At 41.9% G+C, this 16,640-nt stretch overlaps 1 long non-coding RNA gene across 1 annotated transcript; it reads left to right on the top strand.

Annotated features, from left to right (window-relative positions):
- The first annotated feature begins 710 nt into the window (after positions 1 to 710).
- LOC119855018 lies at positions 711 to 15,222 on the top strand. The gene is made up of 4 exons (XR_005292728.2): positions 711 to 781; positions 1,765 to 1,944; positions 11,200 to 11,444; positions 14,047 to 15,222. It is a non-coding gene; the product is annotated as an uncharacterized LOC119855018 (long non-coding RNA).
- Positions 15,223 to 16,640: the final 1,418 nt, after the last annotated feature.

Below are 16,640 nucleotides of genomic sequence, written 5' to 3'. Positions count from 1 at the left end.
GGGCAACAGAAATGTAAGGCTAGTAAATGTAAGGCTAATGTAAATGTTAGTGACTGGTGTATTCTTTACTTATAATAGAAAGGGCGGCACTGCAAATGCATATTTGGCTGTGGGAAGTGATCAGGAAAGCTGCCCCAGCAGGGTGAGACATACAATTCCTTTTCACCTTGTGCATTTCACACCAGTCGTGAATCCCTTATCTGATGCTGTATGTAAGAGGGTGTCACATATATATGGGTTTCCTATGCATGGATACCACCTGTTCAGTTTTTCTTTGTGAATTTTCATGCTCGCCTTTGCTCTAGAATGACTAAAAAGGTAAGGTGCCATGTATTACAGCTAAAACTGACAGTGAACTTCAAAGAGATTGCCAAGCCTGTGGCTATAATGTACTCATGTAGCTAGCTAGCTAGCTATTGTTGTATGTGTTTGTATTGCAGTAATGCCTAGGAGCCCTTGCCATAGATCAGGATCCCATTGTGGTAGGCACGATATAAACACAGAACAAGCACTGAACCTAGCAATCTGTATGCTCCACAATCTTCTGTTGACATCACTGCGTGACTGGCCCATTTAAGGGGAGATGGGGCTTAGCACCACCTGTGATTAATCAGCTGTTTCTCAGCTGAGGCTGTGGGTCTGGATGATTGTCTACCAGTACTTGGTCTTCACAAAGATCAGTAGGAGCTCAGCTGAGCTGGAAAGCTGCAGAGGAAGTAATTTAGTTATTAGGGGAGATTGAAGGAATATGGTTTGGGGGCATAAGAACTGCAGTAAGCAGGTAGGTTCCTATAGGAGTTTTAGGGAATAGACCTGGAAGAGCACTGACTGGGGGAGGTGAGGGAAAGGTTCTGGGAACTGTAGCTTAGGCTGAGCAGTGGAACTATTTTCTGCCTAAGTTTCTGTTTAACTAGCTTATGCCCTGAGGGGAGAGTAAAACAGGCTCTGCCATGGCTTTTGTCCTTTCTGGGTTAGTGAGACAACCCAGTTGCTTACAGAACTCACCATGAGTTCCTGTTGTTCAGGGAACATATGATAGATTTTCATATACAGGCACAACCTGATTTTTGGGCCCCTATTAGAAGCAACCTTAAAAAGCCACATGCTCTTCTATGGCGTGCAGCTGCTCTGCAGGCACAAAATGGCTGCTATGTATGTATCTTATGGGAATACATTTCTTTAGAGGCTTCCAGGACCTTATTTCACTCCAACATGCTGCCTTATTATGTCCTACAGGTAGTGGTTGTGTTAGGGCTAGGGAGAGGGAGGGGTGCAGTAGGGGTGGGTCAGCCCTGGGAACTCAGTGCAGCATGTAGAGTAGCAGCTGTTCTATTGTAGCTTGCTGGATCCCTGGTGGCCAAACACTGCCCTGAATTTCAATTGTGTACACCCCCTGACTTCAGAATCTAGCTAAGGAGTGCTGTGCAATGACCTGCTCCTGGAGGCAAACAAGAAAACCACCTGTGTATCTAGGGCAGGATTTGGGAATATTCTAAGATACTGGTCACACTGAGAGAGCAGTTTAGTTGAAGTATGCACACATCTTCAGAGACAACTTAAATATGCTGCTTCTGGGCCCAGTTCCCAGCAAGTGGGCTGCTCCTCCAGATACAGAAGTAGGCCGTGCACCCTCTCATACAGTCTTGGTGCATTACAAAGCACGCCAGGCTGCACATAAGGTGAAATAGATGAGGAAAAGGTGTGCGCTTTTTTTATTTTTTTAAAGACGGAGCCACCAGGCTTCTTGTCCATGTTCCATTCCAGATTCAAGGGGAGTGCAGAAGTTGAAGGAAGGCCAGCAAAGTACTTCAAGCCCTGACGTGGACTGAGGCACATTCACCAGCATGTAGGTGTCAGGGAAGCCTTCCCACTCTAGAAGTAACCGGAGAAAAAGCAGCCCAGAAGCTGCACACGCAGCCGAACAGAAGAAAACTAAGCCCAAAGGTAGCAATTTGCACTCTTCATGTGGCAGAGGGCACAGCACACTGAGAGTCACTATAGAACTTGGAATACATGCACTGTGGCTAGTATCTGAAATGAAAGGACACATGGAGCAATTGTCTCTAGTCAGAAGTCTTTATGTACCATGAGCAGGGTGAAATAGATTCATTGCACAGCAAAGGTGAAGGGTATTTAACCAGAATGATAGCCATACAATGGAGATATCAGGAGTTTGCTCAGGCTTCCACACGTCACTTAACAGGTATACAGACAAAAATAAACTGTGAAAACATACCAAACCAGGGACCCCTCCAGCAAGGTGCTGGGTTGGCATAAGTGCATTGGTGGCTTGCACATAGGCATGCTAGCCAGCTGTAGTTCGTTGCTTAGCTGTCCTGACCTGACTCTAGTAAAGCATAAGACATACTAACCTCACTGGTATCATTTATTGGTGCTTACCATAGGTGGGATAATCCTTCCAGAGTGATACCCTGCATTGCTGTCTTTCCCCAAAGACTGGGTATGGGCTGGTGGCAGTGCATGTCCTGTTTACTATACCACCACTGGACTAGGGAAGACTGCAGCTCCTGTTGGTTACTTGTCACATACATGTGGAATTTGTGGGATATGACTGGCCACTAAGAGTAAGGGAGGCCTATTGTCACTACAGATCCAGTTCATCAGAGAGTGTCCTGTAGTAACATGTGTAGTTAGCACCTCAGAACATCAGATTTTTCCACTGGATCTAGTTTGCCCAAACATGGTTTGGTTGGCCAGGTGGCCTGCCTCATAGGCAACATCTCTGAATGGTTGTTGGGGTGTTTTGTGCTTAGGGAACAGCTCCTTCTCAAAACACCACCCCCTATTGGAGGCATAGCTGGTGTGCTGCCCTATGACTTGTTAATGAGCATGGTGCTTTATCCTGTTTTGATGTTCACTAATCATGGGCCTATCCTTCCTCCTAGCTTGCATGCTCTAATGTATCAATGCATTTCAGGACTTCAGGACCATAGAACTTCCCCAAAATAATTCCCCATATCTTTTTTTGAAAAACATCTGCTCTTGATTTAAAAATGGTCAGTAATGGAGAATCTGCCATGACCCTGGATAAACTGTTCCACTGGTTAATTACTCTCATTGTTTAAAAATGTTCTCCTTATTTCCAGTCTGAATTTGTCTTGCTTCAGCTTTCAACCACTGGATCTTATTATACTTTTCTCTGCCAGATTGAAGAGGTTGTTATTAAATATTTGTTCCCCATGTAGTTACTAATAGATTATAATCCAGTCATCCCTTAACATTCTCTTTAAAATAAACAGATTGAGTTCCTTGAGTGTCACTCTGAAGCCTGTCTCCCCCCCCCCCCCTTTTTTTTAAAGCATTCTTGTGGCTCTTCTCTGAACTCTCTCCAATTGTTCAATGTTCTTCATGAAATATGGACACCAGAACTGGACACAGTATTCTAGCAGTAGCTGCACCACTCACCAAAAATAGAGGTAAAATAACATCCCTACTACTCAAGGTCCCCCTGTTTATGCATTTAAGGATCTCATTAGCCCATTGGGTCACAGTGTCCAGCATCACCGGGTATTCATGGTCATCTGATTATCCACCATGACCATCCCGGAACTGTGGCCTGCATTCTTTGCTCCTAGAGGTATACACTTAAATTTAGCCATATTAAAACACATTGTTTGCTTGTGCTCTGAATCAGTGACCAGTCCACTCCATTATTTACCACTTCCCCCAATTTTTGGGTTATCCACAAACATGATCAGGGATGACTGTTTTTCTTCCAGGCCATTGATAAAAATGTTAAATAGCATAGTGCCAAGGACCGATCCCTGTGGCACCCCTATTAGAAACACACTTGTTCAACAATAATCCCCATTTACAGTTACATTTTAAGACCTACCAATCCACTTTTAATCCATTTAATATGTGCCATTTTACCTTTATATCATTCTAGGGTTTTTTTAATTAAAATGTTGTGTGGTACCAAGTCAAATGCCTTACAGAAGTCTAAGTATATTACACCAACACTATAACTAGATAAATTCATCAAGGATAGGTCCATCAATGGCAATTTGCCAAGATAGACAGGGATTGTGTCCCTAACCTCTGTTTGCCAGAAGCTGGGAGTGGGTGACAGGGAATGGATCACTTGATGATTTTCTGTTCGTTCCCTCTGGGGCACCTGGCATTGGCCACTATCGGTAGACAGGATACTGGGCTAGATGGACCTTTGGTCTGACCCAGTATGGCCGTTCTTATGTTCTTTATCAACCAAACTTGTAATCTCATTTTTTAAAAAAATATATTAATTTAGACAAGCTCTATAAACCATGTTGATTGACATTAATTATATTATCCTCTTTTAATTCTTTATTAATTAAGCCCTATATTAGCTGTTCCATTATCTTGCCCAGGATCAATGTCAGACTGATAGGCCTATAATTACCCACGTCATCCTGTTTAGACCATGTAAATCTTGGCACAATGTTAGTTTCAGAAGAATGGAAGAAAGCTTCCCCAGTACTCCAAGACTCATTGAAAATAAACATCAATGGTGTAGTGAGCTTCTCATCCAGCTCTTAAAACTCTTGGGTACAAACTATCTAGACCTACTGATTTAAAAATTTCTAACTTTAGTAGTTGCTGTCTGTCCATTTGACTAGTATCTCAGGAGGATGTTATGTTATGATATGACTACATCATCCATTTTCTCCAAATATAGAAAGGAAATATTTATTTTGAACACTCCTGCCTTTTCTTCATTATTAAAGTTAATTCTACCATTTTCACTTAGTAATAGACCAACACTATTGTCAGGATTCCTTCCCCTTCAATATACTTTAAAAACTCCTTATTGTCCTCAGCTTTCCTGGATGGACACTTCTCCTTATGTCCCTTTGCTTACATTATCAATCTTCTACAATTCCTAACTTTGAATTTATAGTGACTACTATCAGCTTCCCCTTTCTTCCATTTGCTACATATTATTATTTTTTTTTGATAGCTTGTGACAGAGAATCAGGGTCCAGACACCCCAAGGGGAGGATAGCAAAATAAGCAATTGAATAATCTGGTTATAGACAATATTACTGTGTATAAAAATGTCAAGTAATGTCTTTTATGAAAGCTTGTAATGTCCTGAACTTGGACATTAGGACCATGTTATATAGGGTGTGTGTGAATGAAATAGTAACGTTGGTGAAACTACAGCATTGCCTCACCACACTGCTGTGAGGTGATCAGGCAGGGAGCATACATCTCAGGCCAGATGTTCACATGAAACTGGCACCAAGCACCTAGCATTGTCAGCCAAAGTTAATGGGAAAACATTGAAACAACTTGAAAATGAAAAGAGAACTACAGTCTGGACCCCTTCTCCCGGCCCCGCATAACCATGAATTACCATAGTTTGAGAAAACATGGAAAAAACCCAGCAAGCCCTGTTGAAAGAGAAGATATTTGAAATGCTAGGCCTCAGTTTCTTGATGTCCTTCATCTAAGTAGGATGCGGTTCATGAAGCACTGGATCTCCTCTAGTACAGAGGGCATGCTGGGAAACTATTCAGAGGTGATAGGTAACTCGTATTAGAAAAGGGAATTTGGCTAATATAGAAGTGTAAAGCCTGAGATTGCATCTTTGTTTTCTGTGTAACTTATTTGCTTTTCTTTTCTATTTCATTTTTGAATTTGATTTTTCTATTAATCTTTTTGTTAATTTTTTACCTCAACCCTCAGGCTGTCAGGGTTCCTTCCCCACTCTGAACTCTAGGGTACAGATGTGGGGACCCGCATGAAAGACCCCCTAAGCTTATTCTTACCAGCTTAGGTTAAAAACTTCCCCAAGGTACAAACGTTGCCTTGTCCTTGAACAATATGCTGCCACCACCAAGCATTTTAAACAAAGAACAGGGAAAGAGACCACTTGGAGACGTCTTCCCCCAAAATATCCGTCCAAGCCCTACACACCCTTTCCTGGGGAGGCTTGAGAATAATATCCTAACCAATTGGTTACAAAATCATCAAAGACCCAGACCCCTGGATCTTGGAACAATGGAAAAATCAGTCAGGTTCTTAAAAGAAGGGTTTTATTTAAAAAAAAAAAAAAAAAAAAAGGTAAAAATCATCTCTGTAAAATCAGGATGGAAAATACTTTACAGGGTATTCAGATTCAAAACACAGAGGATCCCCCTTGGGGCAAAACCTTGAAGTTACAGAAAACAGGAATAAACCTCCCTCTTAACACAGGGAAAATTCACATAAAACAAAAGATAAACTAATCCGCCTTGCCTGGCTTACCTATACTGGTTGCAGTATTGGAGACTTGGATTAGGATGGGTTGGAGAAGATGGATTTCTGTCTGGCCTCTCTCAGTCCCAAGAGAGAACAACCACGTAAACAAAGAGCACTAGCGAAAGCCTTCCCACCTCCCAAGATTTGAAACTATCTTGTCCCCTTATTGGTCCTTTGGGTCAGGTGCCAGCCAGGTTAGCTGAGCTTCTTAACCCTTTACAGGTAACAGGATGTTGCCTCTGGCCAGGCGGGATTTTATAGCACTGTATACAGAAAGGTGGTTACCCTTCCCTTTATATTTATGACACAGGCCAATGTTGTGCAATCTGTGTAGAGTGTGTACTAAAGTGAATTCCTCATCAAAGGCAGGTTTCATGCCTGTGGTGGTGACGAACCAGAGGGGAACAGTCAGTGTCTAGTAGTTAAGAACTTGGGGAGGAGGGAGGGATGGACTTGAGACCAGAAGGGATTGTTGAGATCAAGAAGTAACTAGGTAGATGGAAGCCTGTAAGCTGGCTACTGGTGTCTGAGCACTGAGCCACAGCAGCATAGCATTAAGATACCCAAAGTTACAAGGCAGGAAGTGACAGACCCCCCTTATTGGTTTGGGTGAGCCCCAAAATGTTTCATAGCTGCCTTCATTTCTTCCTCTAAATCATTACTGCTTTCTGCCTTGACTGTGACTTTTTGGGTATCTGGGAATTGTTTAAGAGCACTTTACTAACTATCATTCACATTTTTTTCTGATTAAAGTCTTCCTCCAAGGTGCTTTGTCTCATAACAATAGCTTTGTGAAATTGGCCTAATTGAAGCACCAAGTATACACATTCCTGGTCTGCACTTTATTTTGCTTGCACATTATAGATGTGGGGATTGCTCGTACCAAGGCTACCATTAACTTTTAGTTCTTTGATCAGTTCCTCTTAATTTATCAGGACAAGATCTAATCTAGAATTCCCCCATGTTGGTTGCAACAACTGTTGAGTTAGGAAACTTCATCTAGAATTTTTAAAAATTCTAAATGTTTTAGGACTGGAATTTGAGTGCCCTGCTGGAGGTCTCATGCTGTAAGTCCCCCATGACCATGCAACTTTTTTCCTACACATTAGAGAGGTGTGTAAGGAGCCAGCCCTCCTCTCCCCTACTGTGACATGGCAGTCTGTAGCAGACACCAACCAATCCCCATCTTGTGCTTTATCTGTTAAAACATTGATCCATAAGCATTCAAGATCATTTTCTCCTGAGTTATCAGTGACTTGGAAACCGGTAATACCATTTTTGACAGACTGCCACCCCCTCTTCCCCTTTTGCCCATTTGATCCTTCCTAAATAGGTTCTGATCATTGGTGATTTTTTTTTAACCTGCCAGTCACAGGACTCATCCCACCAAGTTTCAATAATACTAACTAGATTGAATTTATGCTCTAAAATGAAAAAAGAAAGAGTACCTGTGGCACCTTAGAGACTAACAAATTTATTTGAGCATAAGCTTTCGTGAGCTACGGCTCACTTCATCAGATGTAATTCCAGTTCCTCTTGTTATCTAGGCTCCTAGTATTGCTGTGTCAGCAATTCAAGAGTTTCTTTTCCAAGTGCTTTTTGGTTACTTGGTCACTTTGTTCTCATCATCTTGATGCTGTGCTAAATGAGTGCTCCTATCTTCCCTTTCTTCATCCTCCTGTTTTGCTATTAGTTTAACATCCTTGTGACTACTCTAGCCAGCCTGTCCCTGAGGAGAACGGTCCCCATTTCTGCTGAGGTGGAGGCCAGCTAGACTGTACATCTTCCTTTTGCCATAAAAGGTGAACCTATGTTCTACAAACCAAAACCCTCCACCATTTACCAAATTAGTGGTTCACTTTCAGAATCTTTTGCCTTTTACTCGCAGGAAAGGAAGGACCTCAGAGAAGATCACTTGGGTATTCCTCTTCAGCACACTTCTGACTTTCCCTGCAGTGATCTATTATGTGCAAGATTTCCCTCAAAGTGTCATTAGTTATATGAACAATCACCAGTGGATCCTCATCTGTCAACTTCCAAAGCTTATCCAATCTCCGAGTGACATCTCATGCCTTGGCTGTGGGAAGGCAGCGCACTCTGTGGCTGTTCTCTTGCCCCTTGCAGAATGTTCTTGTGCTTCTTCTGAACGCACAACAAGGATCATCCATTTTCCTTGGATGGTTGGGGCACTTTGTGGGCAAGCCCCTCCCACTTTGTGGGCAAGCCCCTCCTTACAGGTCCTCTTTTCCCCCTCCAGCAGAGGGGGGAATTGAACCTGGGTTTCCTAAGTCCGTACTCTAGCCACTGGGCTAAAAGTTATAAGGTGGGCACCTTCTCTTCCTCCTTTGGCCCTTTTGTGTGGGAAGAGGCAGGTACCTAACTAGTTCCTGCAAGAAACAGTTTAGGTACCTAAGCCACCTGAGAAGGGTTCCCATTCATGGAGTGCTAAGCAGAGATCCGCACCTCCCCTGCAGCTGGGACTCGGGTGCCTGTATTTGTGAGAAGGGCAGGGCTTAGAACACAACCCTGTTGTCAGCATCTCTCATTGGCTAGCTTAGGCAGCTCCCCAGCGAATGTGCTGGCTTTTGTGGCTCATGTTCTAAGGTGCCTATCTCTCCCCATTCACTGTATAGGGAGCCGAGGTGTCTAGCTCAGGTCTTTGTGGATCACAATGTTGTTCCCGTGATTTTTCTTGGCTCAGCATGGCAACACTGAAGTCCCTTTGTGGATCTGGGCCTTTTTGTCCCACTGTCTTCTTCTATAGCCATTTACAGTTGGGCAAAGTGAGTCACATGCTACAAAATCAGAACTGTAGCATTTTACAACCATACTTTTACTGACCTAGCATTGATGTTTTTCAGCCTGTGCACTCATTTATGATGGGGAATCGGGTCTATGAGCTTTATAATGGGTCACACCAAAGCCCCAACACTTCTTAATTTGCGGGTCTGAAATTCAGATCCAAACTCTCTGGGGTGTTGAGACTAATTTTATATTAGCTGTAAAATCAAGCTGGGAATTCTCATCTGGACCCTGGGTTTTGGGCCACGCTTACTCATATGAAACTTCAGTTTCTTATGACTTCTGTTGGAAACAGTTGTTTAAATTCAGAATAATTTAAATAGCAATCTTCAGGGCATCTCTCAAGCAGAGTGATTGCTGCAATAAGTCCACAAAGTGCATCCTAGCATGTATTTCCAGGGAAACCTATTGGGCGACTTGACATGCTTCCGCTGCTGAGACTACTCTAGAGGGGAAGGGCTCCTAAGCTAGGAAAATGAGATGCTAAAAGCTGTGTGGAAATGACAAGTCTTTGTACTGAATTCCCATTGAAGTTACCGGAACGCGTGTGTGTGTGAGAGAAAGAGACAGAGAGAAAGTAGTGCAGAAATGGGCATGGCCCTTAATGAACAATATAATTATTTAGTTCAAATACCATTTTTTAGATGGTGTTCCTGTGTGGATGAAAATCTTGGTCTTTTCAGAGACATCAAAGGACCTCTCTTCTAGAGAGGTGTAATAGGATGGAAGATGTTAGCATGGAGGGATTTTACTATTAAATGCCTTTGATTTCATAGCTGTGGAAAACTAGTTACATACAGGTTAGTGGTATACAGGAGTGGGAAGACCTAGTGATTGATGAAAATAACAAGGACCCCAATTTTGTTCCATCAGTTCCTGGCTGTAAGAGAAATGAGTTCTTAGAGGATTATTATTTATTACTCTTTGTAATAAAGCAATGGCTCAGTATTGATGTCGAGATCCCAAACTGCTCTGAGAGTCACAACCACCATCTTAATTGCAACTATAAAAATAAGAGCAAAACAAAACATGACCTAGATAATACTTTAGTCCTGCCATGAGTGCAGGGGACTGGACTAGGTGACCTCTCGAGGTCCCTTCCAGTCTTATGATTCTGTGATACCTTAAACCCACCTGTAACTGTGCTGAGTTTTATTTCTCTTTGAAGAAAATATCCTGTATCAGACAGATCTCTGGGCAAATCTGGAACTCTAGGCTCAGTTTTAATTTAGTTCTTATTCAGCCAAAGCTCCCATTAGCTTTAGGGACCGAGCCAGGCCCTCAAGACTTGACCACAAGCACGCAGTTCACACTGAGGGCTGCTTGCTGCACTTTCACTCTAGCATGAGTAAGGGGAGCATGATTTGGCCCTGGGTTAGGAAGGGCCTTCGATCTCCTCTGCTGTGAGTATGACTGAAGTTAGAAAAGGGCAGCGATGCCTCTGAGGAAAGTAACAGTATTGTAGAAGAGAACTCAGTTCCCACATAGACCCTGTCATTTAGTGTTTCCAGGGCTCAAACACCAGACTCTACTGCGAAGCAGAGCAGCTGTATACGCTCAGTGGAGAGTGCACAGGACTGGGAACCAGTAGACCTGGGTTCTAATCTTGATTCTGCTGCTGACATGCTGCGTGACTATAAGCCAATCTCTTCTTTGTGCCCTTGTTTCCCCATTGTTCTATTTTGCCGACCTAGACTGTAACTTTATAGTGCCTCTCTCACTGGGGCTCCAGTGTCTGCTGGGGTTTCTACTCTAGGTACTTCTAGAATACAAATCAAATTTAAAAAATCACCTGGTGTAGTGCAGGAGTCTGCAGTCATTGTGCAAGCTTCGGTTATTTTCTTGCTGAATCAATACTTGATCTCTTTAGGGAGGATGGCTTTCAATAAAGGTATCATTTAGCCCTCTGCTTTTATCACTGCATGCTACTACTTTTTACTCCTATTGTGAGTTCTGTCTGATGATCACAAAGATCCAGATCAATCAAAATAGATGAAAGATAGAAGCCTAAATACATTGGCCCAGATCCCTCAAAAGTGCTTTTCAAACATTAGATACAGTTAATGGGCACTCTACAGTGACGCTACGTAGACAGAGGCTTAATCTTCACAACAGCCCTATGACATAAATATTACCACCCCTATTTTACAGGTGTTGAAACGAATGCACAGACAGGTGAAGTGTCTTCCCTGAGGTTACTCAGGAAGTCTCTGCTAGACCTAGGGATGGAAACCAAAACTCCTGAGTTTGAAGCCTTATCTGCTGTTGATGAAGTTTGATTGGGAAATATCACAAGGCATGGATGAAAGCTGTAATCGTATTGATCAAGGTGTTATCTAGTCACAGGCTGTGTAAAAATCATGTGTATAAACTTGGAACGTCTTCAGCCAATCCAGGTAAACTATAATTATTGTAAAATAACACCAAAGAATTCTGTAGATCCTCATCCTCAAAACACTAAGCAAACTTTCAGACAAAAACACTTCTGTACCACATTCCACACTATAATTCAATGTCTTCTCCTTTGTGTCACTGCACTGTTTTAAAATCTGATTGTAAATTCCTGATCGTAAAGACTTCCTCTTTCCAATGTCTGCAAAGCGCCATGAACATCTACAGGGTCTAAAGAACAACAATAATAATTAATAATAATTAATAAATAATAATAGTAATAATAAATGGCTCCAATCATCTCTCAATTAATGGTCCCTTCTGTTTTTTGGAGTATCAGATTTAGAACCGGTCTGCATGAGAGGTGAGGGAGCCCCAGTCCCTTAAAATTAATACCACTGAAGGTGGAAATAGTGAAACTGTTCTTGGCAAGTTCAGCCTTCATTCTGCCCCTTTGGGCGTATGCATTATAATTCAGTCTTTAATACATGATTGCATGTTACAAGCATTCCATGCAAACTCCAAGACATGTATGTGTTTTACTGCGTAACCACATGTTACAGTAATTAGTTCCCCTTCCTCCTTTGCAATCTGCTTCTGACCCACTCTTGTGCCTTTTTGAATTTAGATTGTGCGCAGTTTGGGGCAGTGGCCCTGACTTCATGTTAATGTGACATGTCCAGCTGCCTTCTGGGCACTCAGAAATATTTCACTTCTAATAGCCGCACCCTGAAACTGACATGTTTAAATCATTTTGGCAACTTGGTTGCACTTAAATAATTGACAAAAGAAGTCTTTGCACTTATTTGATTTATTTTGGGAGACTGACTGAAGGGCTGTTGTTCGTACACACAAAGGGCCTGATTTAAAGCCCATTGCAACTGATGGGAGTCTTGACTTCAAAGGGTTTTGGCTAAGGACCAAAGACTGTTCTAATTGCATCTTCATTTCACTTTTAAAGGAATCAATTGCGTTAAAGCTGATGACACATGTATCTGTAGTAGACTGACCCAATTATCTGTATGGGTTCACTGCAAACATCCTTGTGTTGCCAAACACAATCCAATTGATGGATGTTTGGTCATTTTCTTTGCACGATCATTTGCCCAGCAGTCAATACTGAGGTTTCTTAAACTATTGACCAGCTAGCTATTGGATGAGGTGGGGTCATGTGACCTCATGACCCAAAATACTGTAGGAAAAGTGGTAAAGATATGAAATCAATAACTTCATTGACACAAATATCTGAGGTGACAAGTTCTTCAGAAGGATTAACTGAAGAGGGCTGCTGAGAATGGGCCAAATCCTGCATGACTGGCTGATGGGATTAAGGGGAACACATGCATGAATGAGGGGAGCAAGATTTGGCCTAGTAGCTGAATGTGCTGGGCTTACTCAGTTAGCGGGAACACTCTGGTTAATACATGGCATGGGGCTAGAAGGCCACGATGAATATGATAGGCTGACCCTGTGGGATTGCCAATAAAGCACTCCTACAAGTGAGGGGGAATATGTGGGTGGGGTGTGAATTTTAGAGGGAAGAAAGATACTGGAGATAAGTGCAAATGAGGTCCTTCTCTTCTTAGATCTGAAGAGGCAGGAGCTGTTTGCAGGCTGAGTACCCTTTTTCCATGATGCTCTGGTATCCCCCTCTCAGTTTGTTTGAGCTGTGCTGCTACTGGCAGTCCCTGTGGCTTTTCATTAGCAACTGCATAGAGGAATCCGCAAGGAGTTGATAGAAGCCTAAGGTATATTATCTGGTGCTGGTTCATCTTCAGTACCTGAGCCTGAAAGGTACTGAGCAGCTGTATCACCTGTTGACTTTGAGAGTTGTGGATGCTCAGTAATGCACAGGGTCAGCCTGTGCATCCCTGTCTCTGTGCTGGCCTTTAATCTTTCTTTTGGCAGTGTCTGTGTCTCTGCGCAAGGCTGGAGGAACAATAGTAAAACCATATATTGTGCATAAGTACATGTTATATTTATGAATTAGTCTGTTAGCCTTCCAGGTTTTATGGCCATATTCAAATAATTAGCACAGACTCATCATCATTACCATATACTGAATGACTTAGGCTTTGCCAGAACTGGGTTTTGCTTCTCATCATTTGCTGACTCTCTTCCCCCTCCTCCCACCCCAAGCACTAAGACTGAAAAAGCAACTGTTTAAGTGGCTCCAAGCTTTTTTTTTTTTTAAAGCAGAATACTGTCATCAACACTGTTATTATATTAAAACTCTGCCCCTGTTGCTTGAAGAATCAGTGTAATAACAATGGTTTAATATCTGTTATTTTACTCTCCTATACCTAAGACTTCATTTGACTGTGAAGCAAAAGGGAAAAAAGTGTGTGTGTGTGTGTGTGTGTGTGTGAGAGAGAGAGAGAGAGAGAGAGAGAGAGAGAGAGAGAGAGCTCCAACAGCCATTTTATTACAGTTGCTAGAAATAAAATAAGGGTAAGGGAGGCTTGGCCACTGGTTTATTGTAGCAGTGAATTAACTTCTTTCATTTTAAGTGTCTGTCACGTTAGTAGAAAAATACACGCCACCCCGCACTGTATACTGTGGCAATGGCTCTCCCTCTTTTTCATTTTAATATTCCTTTCTTTTCAGAATCTCAGCTGGCAGGATGGTATGATCAATATGTAAAGGGAAACCAGCATCGTGCAGCTGACTTTGGTGCTGAATTTGGCACAACTATTTTGCTATTGCTTGGGTCAGCTCACACTGCAATCCCATTTGGATTTAATTGAAACAAGAACCAAAAAAGGGCTTTCGCGTGTGTTCTTTATTTCATGCTGCCACATTGTGTAAAACTGAATAGCAAATGAAATGACTCCCAAATCACTTTTCACTATCGAATTTGTGTTCTGTGAACTGAGATGAACTAACTACACAGTAACTTTGTTTGCATATTTTTTTAAATGTGAGACATTTCTTTCTAAACTGCAGTGTTGAGATGGATCATAAAGCATGCCTAATAGATACATGTATCTCTTAACCAGCTTAATTAAGGAGGGAGGCAACTTTAAAATAGCTTTGTTAAATAGATATGCTGCTTGGCATAAATACAGTACATATAAAATCCAAGCACCCACAAGCCCATATGATTTCTAGCTAGATCTAGAGTAGAGATGAGGCTGACACAGACAGCCCAGTGATGGAAGTGATACAAAAATTAGAACAGAATAAAGAAATCCCGCTCTGGATCCTGACTTCCCCAAAGTATGGTGTGTGTTTCTATATCAATCTAATCTGTAGTAGCTATGGATTTTAAATATTTGGGCAGACTCCATCACCCTTATTCAAATAGAATAGTACCTTATTCTGTAAAAAATCAGATTGATTTTTCAATGGGATTATTTGTGGAGTGAAGCACTATTCACTGAATAAAGGCAAGAGAATCTGGATCTTGGAAATTGCATCGAAAACAGGACATCTATGGCATTAACATTGTCAGGAGGAACACCATGCCTGGTGACACATTAAAGAAAGGAACATGTACCTTTAGCATGTTTCCCTCTTTACCACTTTCAGCCAGAGACACTTTATTGTGCTTTTATGGGAGTTTAAATTTGACATGGTTTATTTTATAGACGTGTTATGTATCCCTCTGAAGGCTTCATTGTGTCCATGAAGCCTTCCTAGAAGTGAGAAGTCCTACAATAATTGTCTCCTTTGGGCTTCTCATTGGGTCCTCTATACTTTTTTTTTTTTTTAATAATATTCCAAAGTGCCTCACCTGTTCTCTATGGTCCTTTACCTGAAATTCAAAACATTTAGTAAAGAAAACATGTACATCAATCAGGAGTCTCACTTCACTCTGTGAAATTGATACTTTTCATAAATTTGAAGATCAGTAGGGACCCCTACATCTAGTCTGACCTCCTCCTGTATGTCTGAGGCCATTAAATTTCACTGTTACTCCAGCACTGAGCCCAATAACTTGTGTTTGACTAAAGAATATATTTTAGAAAGATATCTGGTCTTGATCTGAAGATATCAAGAAATGGAGAATTCATCACTTCCCTTGAAGATTTGTTCCAATTGTTACTCAACCTCTCGCTGTTAAAACTAGTGCCTCATTTCTAATTTGAATTTACCTTCAGCTTCCAGCCATTGGTTCTTGTGTTGTCTGTCTTCGTTAGATTAAAGATACCTTTAGTGTCTGATTATTTTCTCCCCTACTTTATTTAACAACCATATCTTAAATGTATAAAACCACTTCACCTTCCCTCTAATCACTAATCCTTGCAACCCTTCTCCTACTCTCAAAGCCCATGCCAATAGATGGACTTTGTAGCATGCTTGAGAGTCAACATTCAGCTATTTCAGGCCAATTTGTGGAAGTAAATGCCAAAGGTGTGGGCCCTTAAGAATGTTCTGCTGGCAGCCCCTTCTCTTAAAATTCAGGGGCTCCAGCTTGAGTGCCATTACTGATCTCAGTTGAAGCAATACAACATTGAGAGACTGACCCTTCCCCAAGTCAGTGGGAGTTCTGTATGTGCAAAGAGTCCAGGATGAGGCCATTACTATTGCAGCCCGAGCGACGTAGTCTCAGCTGGATGTTGGGGGAATTGTGTAGCTCTGCATGCATTGTGTTGACAACATACGCCTAAGGGGTTAATATAGTTTTATAATGTAACCACTCTTATAGCATGTGGCTCTCTGTCCTGCTCTAATTGCTGGGCCACACAGGGAGACTAATCAGTTAGTTACTAGCTCTGAGCTAACACTACTGACTCTTAGCTCAGGCAGGAGAGGCTCCTGCTTTTAGAACCAGAGGTCCTGGGTTTGCTCCGTGCTGCTAACAGCCAACCCATGAATAACAATAATCTTTCCGACAATCTTGCAGTGCTTTAGTAAGAGTGATGAATTAAACCACCCTGTATTCTTTGGAAATTGGTTATCTTCCTCCTACAGGCAGGGAAACTGAGGTGCAGCGAAGTTAAATGACTTGGACAAGGTCACACAGCAAATTTGGGCAGAGCCATGGGTACTATGATTCCCATCTCAATGTGGTCTACCCTGTGTATAGTTACTTTAAACACAATCTCTATAAAGCCACTTTATTTTCACGTCTGACTGTACTAAACCACATCACACTTACCTCTATTTTCTAACACCACTTTAAAAGCAAAGTTGGGCAGAAAATTGTTTTCCTGTTTTATGAGAGTTTGTGGGGTTTTTCCCTCTGATTTTTTTTT

This window comes from Dermochelys coriacea, chromosome 4, assembly GCF_009764565.3.
Source record: "Dermochelys coriacea isolate rDerCor1 chromosome 4, rDerCor1.pri.v4, whole genome shotgun sequence".
Lineage (NCBI taxonomy): Eukaryota > Metazoa > Chordata > Testudines > Dermochelyidae > Dermochelys > Dermochelys coriacea.
Note: the sequence above shows the minus strand (reverse complement) of the source record. Positions and strands in the feature narration are given on the sequence as shown.